Below are 6787 nucleotides of genomic sequence, written 5' to 3'. Positions count from 1 at the left end.
CTACAACTGATAAATCATGTAGAGAATGGTTTCGATATTTAAAGAATATTATTATTATTATAAAGAATATTCATTGATGATAAACCTCGCTCTGGATAGCAAAAAAAAAAAAAAAAAAAAAAAAAAATCGAAGACAAAGACTTGGAGACATTTCTCGATGAAGACCAGTGCCTAACGCAAGAGGAGCTGCATAATCCTTGGGATTTACGCAACAAGCAGTTTCCGCACGATTGAAATCCATGGGAATGATTCAAAAGCAAGGCAATTGGGTGTCTTATGAACTGAAACAGGGAGAAGTTGTAAGGCAATTTTTGACTTGCGAGAGAAAATACTACGCTATGCTCGGTGAATGATTACAATCGACCATCGAACACCAAAGCCGAATATTTATGGCTCGAAGATCATGCTGTGTATCTGATGGCATCAAAAGAGTGTTGTATACTATGAGATGTTAAACCTGGCGATTCCATTACGGAAGATCGAGGCTACAATTGATTCATTTGAGCCGTACATTACGAAGAAAACGGCCGGAATACGATCAATGACATGACGAAGTTATCGGCCTCATGTCTCAAAGGTCGTAAAAAAATATTTGGGAAAGCTCAAGTGGGATAATTTACCTAGCCGCCGTATTTGCCGGACATTGCTCCTTCTGATTACTGTTTTTTTTTCTAAGGATACAGCACGATTTGGCAGGTCGTTGTTCACTTTGTTCGCGGAAATCGAAAGTGGGCTCTTAACTCGGATCGTCTTAAAAAAGCGAGACATTTTTTCGAGATGGAATTTGAAAATTATATCAGAGGAGGAGAAAGGTAGTAACCAGCGACGGGCAATACTTTGATTAATCTGTTCATTCATTTTGTTCTGAAATAAATGAATTTTTGACCACAAACAAAGAGATCGAACTAATTTGTACTCTCAATATAACACAGCAATGCCTATATCCAAGAAAGAGGAGAAATGGTGAGTATTGCCTTTTTCTCTGCAATTTTGTGTTTTTCAAACGTTAACTTTCAACAATAATAATAATAATAATAATAATAATAATAATAATAATAATAATAATAATAATAATAATAATAATAATAATAATAATAATAATAATAAATTAGTCGGCCTTAATGATACTGAACACAAAATGTTGCGCATTTAAGTTTATTTTCAATGCTTTTTGTGTGAAATCATCATCTTCAAAGATTACGGAGCTTTATTTTTTTCAATAAAACTAGCGCCCTGTTAACTATATGTTACCTTGATATAATATCTCGTTTAACACGAAAAGTTAATTAAGAAGTTAATTAAGAGTGTGCTTGTATTGTTCTGTATAAAATATTTAGTAATACAGCGAAATTATAGCGTTTACAGCAAACTTCTGTAAAGTACAAAATAGATTTACGCGCCAATATAAAATGACCGCTCATTATAAAGCAACTGAACATCTAAAATGAATGAATGTTTGTTTTCTACTCTCTCGATGTCGTGAAAAAATGTGCACAGGAATAAAAAAAATGTTCAGCAACCGTCATTGGTTTATTTGATATAGATTGACCTGTATACAATCACTTAATTTACATGAGAATTGAATAATCTTCAAATTGATTGTATGTGAGATCGCTCCCAATGCTTTTATTTTAGTTTTGCAAAATATCTTTTGTTAAGTAATGTTCTTGAAACGATATGTTTTATATTGTTTGCTAATTATTTTTTTAAATCATATTTTTAGAAATATTACTTTCTATTTTCCCTCTCTTCAACATATGTTTCTTTTCAAATTAAATTACTTAATATTTATGTGGAAGATTTTACATATAAAATAATGCGAAACCAGCTGTAACTTCTGATACGAGTTCTAGAAGCATTTCGAACAAACGATAGATTAGTAATAAGGGCCATTAGTCATACGAAGAAATCAATATCTATATACAATCAACAGCGTTCACGTTTCTTTCTTTCAGCGAGATTGATAACATTCATAAAAGAAATAAGAAAGGAAAAGAGAGAAAGAAAATAAGAAAATAAAGACTGGAGATTCACATATTCGTCAAAACTTCAATATCTTCCACATTGCCAGTATCTAAAGCTCATGGAAGAATTCGCTTCCACAATAAGATCGCACCCGTTGGTTCTGTTGAAGGACATTTCCACGTCTTCGAAAACGTGATATAGAAGATTTGCGGGTTTTCTATCTCACAGGCGGCAACTTTCGTATATGATTTTGTCGTTTGGCGGCGCTCCCATCGAATGAACTAGCGGCACGCAACTGGTGGAAACATTCTCAATTCAGTTGTGCGGGTTGCGGAGAACAAGGCTGTAGCCATATAGGTCTTGTTCCACATTAAGCGTTCAGTCGCTTCTCTATTTACAAAGTATCAAGTTCACGTGTTTCTCGCACGCAAGCTCTCACAGATGCTTTTCTGCCATCTTGCGTCTGCTTAGAGGGATCTTTATTTGGTAAGTAATTGTAATTCTCAATCTATAACTTTACTATTTTTCTTTATTTCTTTCTTCTTTTCTGATTCGGTGTACAAACTAATATACATAATTTGCTAAACAATATAACAATTTGCCGATGAGCATGCAGTTACAAATTTGAACTTTATATATATTTATTTGCTTATAGAAAAGTGTAGTATAGGTAATAATTTACTCATACATGCACAGGAACCCAAATTCAAGTCCCTTTCCATTCATATGTTTGACGATTCAAGTTAAATTTTGTATGATATTAATTTTGAAGAGTTTGTATGTTGTCTGGTACTTAATTACTAATTTCTAATCAATAGAAACGAAATGAAAACGTTGACATGTTCAGTAAATTTACATGCGTTTTACATTTGTAGACCTTATGTTATTTAATCATTCGCATCGAACATAACGACTATTTTTCGTTAACGAAATAGATTATTTACGAACAGCTCATATCCATAACTAGAAAAAAAAAAATAGAATTATTCGTAGTATGTAATATTGCTCTTTCACCGCACACATTTTGTGTAATTTAAATACATTATTATTATTATTATTATTATTATTATTATTATTATTATTATTATTATTATTATTATTATTATTATTATTATTATTACGGTAAAACTTGTCTATAACAGAATCGAGCGGAACTCGCAAAAATGTTCGTTAAAGTCAGGTTTCCGCTTAATAGAGGTGGACCTTTCCTTAAAAAAAAAAAAAAAAAAAATACAATTCAATTAAATGTCTTTCGTTTATGGAAGGTAGTCTAGCAACCCATTCATCAAACGTTTCACTATTTACATCAAACGATTCGCCACAAAATTCGCAAAAAAAAAAAAAAAAAAAAAAAAAAAATGAAAGAAATACATGATGTCTTTTGCGGAAACTTTCTAACCATCCATTGGCTACTTTGAATTCAGTTTTACCCAGTTTTTTTTTTCAGCTACTGTTTTAGCTTATTCCTGTAATATAGGGTTCGATATGCGGTGATTTTACGATTTTACACTAACAAACTATTCCGACACTATTTCATTAATGTCTTGCTTTTCAGTTTACTTAAGTTATTTCTTTATTTTTCCATTACTGTAATTTTATTGTTCCATTACTGCAGTTTCCTCACCACTTCAGAATTTCCTTTTTTTTTTTTTTTTTTAAGAATATCGTACGCCTGAGTTTTACCGAGGTTGAACTTCTTCATGATTTGCTTTACATTCAATTAACACGTTCACTAGCATTAATACTTTAAACCTAGTGTTAGAATTAAACATAACTCTTGTTGTACGTACAAGCCATAATGACTGATGCCGAAGTATTACAAAAATGTGAGTTTAGAGGGATATTGGTAAAAGTTGTAATGCAAGTTGATTGACCAGGTGTAGAACCATACCTGCTGAGAGCAAGAGAGAGAGGGTATCAGAAAGCGTAAATGAGAAACAATGACATAATTCTCTCAAATGTTGTGCACATGAATTTTTGCTTTCGCTCAAAACGTTGCACTGTATACTTCAGGACAGAGAAGTTTCCTCTGTAATTCCGAAAGTCCTCTCAACCCTTCACTCCTTATTTTCATGACCCGTGATAGGGATTATGACTTCTGCTTTATTGTCTCAATTCCTTTTTGCCCGAAACCTTATTTTGTCAGCTTTCTTCTCATTTTGTCGGCTGTCGCTAGTCGCTACATAATCGGAACAGAAGTACACCTACAAAGAAGACTGACAGCTGGCATAGACATTGTAATATATACATTTGCACTCTCACAGGATGTCTAAAAATTTTCTAAACTCTGTAAGCCGGAACTCAGAATTTTCCGTTCAAGGTTTTTTTGGTTTCCGTTTTCCGCATAACACAGTTTCCGCTTAATGCAGGGAGTTTTACATGTTTTTTACTCCAAAATTCATGGGACCGTGAAATATTTCCGTTTAATAAAAGGTCCGTTGAAGGAAGGTTTTACTGTATTATTATTATTATTATTATTATTATTATTATTATTATTATTATTATTATTATTATTATTATTATTATTATTATTATTATTATTACGTTTGTAATCTTGGAAATTTTAGCCGTTTTAAAATATACATGGTTAGATAATTTAAATAAATAATTTCTTTAAATTATAGAGAATACTTACATATCTTATACACAACCATGCACGCACAGAGCTAATTTTCGTGTTTGAAGAGTACACGAACACAACCATGCACGCTCCCTGGTGGCTAAACCGTTCGCATACGCGTCTTTGGCTTGGGAGACCTGGGTTCGATTCCTGGCAGGATCATACGTCATTAAGATCACAGGTTCATTTGTAGGTCCACGTCTCACATAGCCTTGATGCTGAAAGGAACGCTAAACAAAAATTAACTGAACTCTAGAACAAAGTAGTTTACTCTATAGGATGTTCTTATTGTACAATTTTCTCGAAAAGGAATGCTGCAATTATGTCCATATTACATAAATAAATCATTAATTAACAATTATAGAATATGACATAAATAATTTATGAAAAAATCACGTGAGGAAAATTACTCTTAAGAGTGCTATTATTATTATTATTATTATTATTATTATTATTATTATTATTATTATTATTATTATTATTATTATTATTATTATTATTATTATTATTATACTCTGGAATATTTTCTCAGGAAAGCTCGGACGATTTTACGCATATTTCGTAAATAAATAATTCAGTAATAACTACAGCATGACGATATTTAATTTAATAAATTGAAGATATAAACTTTAGTGTGTTAGCGATCACTTTTATTTTAACTGATGTTCCGTTTCCAAAATAATGTTTTTATTATCGATGCAAAAAAGATGAACGAAATAACTTGTTATTTTGTAAAAGTATGATATATATATATATATATATATATATATATATATATATATATATATATATATATATATATATATATATATATATATATATATATATATATATATATTCATCTGGTTAATTTTAAGATCGACTAATGTGAGTTATTGAAATGACACAAAAGTTTTGCGCTAAAGATATGAATATTAGTAAATAGTGTACTCCTATTGAAAATTGTATTTAGACGTTGCATAAGTAATTGGAAAATGTTATTTATTAATTTCTTAATAAAATAGATCATTTGATTATTTATTTATATCCACAGTTTCAAGTAGAGTTTTTTTTTTTTTTTTTTTTTTTTTAGTCATTTAACCAAAGTAAACAACTTAAAGGGATGCAATGCAAAATTTACTTCTCTACAAATGCTGGACAATTATCCGAATAATAAAACTAATTACTATTTGCATTGTTACACCTTGTTACTTTACCCGAAATACTTATATATCATATTGGAGACTTCAGCCTTAACATTGTTAACTGTATAATTTAATTTCGTATCTTGTTTGAAAAATATAAAGTTTGTATTATTTTCTTACGATTTACAATGATATATGGATATGGATTTTGAAGAAAACGGGCTATGTTCGAGCAGTCGTTTGGTGGGTTCGGATTTTGGATGTCGCAAAAGGCTAACCAATTTTCTATACATGGTGCTCCACAATCTCCAACTATATGATATCACCAAAGTACAGTATAATGCTCATTTTTAGTGAAACACTTTTGATTTTCTTTTTGTTTAATTACAAATTGTCATACTTTATTACAAAATCATATTTAAATTTTAAACATGCAACTCGATGTACCTGAGATGAGATCAATACATCGCATACAAAAAAAAAAAAAAAAAAGAGAAAGAAATTGCATAGCGAAGTTACGAACAGTTGATAAAATAGTAATTCAAAATTTTGACGTTGATTTGGCAACTGTTATAAAATAAGCAGTGTAAACTATATTGAAATTATTTAAAATAACGGATTACTATTAACCCATTTTTTGTTTTATTTTTCCTCAATTCACGCAAACATTTAGTATTCACGCAAACATTCACATTTTCAACAACATTTAGTATTTTTTTTAAATAATCGGATAATATTTATGATTCTTATCATCTTCCTAAGAATATAGGATATAACTTTTGTTTACCATTATATTAAATCTTCAGTTTTAATTTTAAGCTAGGACATATTTGATGATTAAGTGTTTTATTTACGAAGTCATGAGGAGTTATGTAAAATTTAAAATAAGCAAATGAATAAACAAAATGTTATTAATGTTCTAAATTGTAAATTTAATGTTCTAAACTTCACACAGCAAAAGCATGGTGACAATTCTCTTGTTTAAAGTATATAGCGTCAATTGGGAAACGATTATGTGGTTCAGTGGATAACAGTTTTCAATATCGCCCACTGATCCCGAGTTCTTTTCTCCACGTTC

At 30.2% G+C, this 6787-nt stretch overlaps 1 protein-coding gene across 1 annotated transcript in view; it reads left to right on the top strand.

The window, feature by feature from the left end:
- Positions 1-2298: 2298 nt before the first annotated feature.
- LOC145688089 (uncharacterized) overlaps positions 2299-6787 on the top strand; it is a 514797-nt gene continuing 510308 nt past the window's right edge. The window contains exon 1 of the mRNA XM_081761821.1: positions 2299-2451. The gene's annotated coding sequence lies outside the window, so the exon portion shown is untranslated. The remainder of the gene's footprint in view (positions 2452-6787) is intronic.

The sequence above is a fragment of the Thermobia domestica genome, chromosome 6, assembly GCF_964235325.1.
Source record: "Thermobia domestica chromosome 6, izTheDome1.hap1.1, whole genome shotgun sequence".
Taxonomy (NCBI): Eukaryota; Metazoa; Arthropoda; class Insecta; order Zygentoma; family Lepismatidae; genus Thermobia; species Thermobia domestica.
The sequence above is the reverse complement of the archived record's forward strand: the minus strand, read 5'-3'. Positions and strand labels throughout refer to the sequence as shown.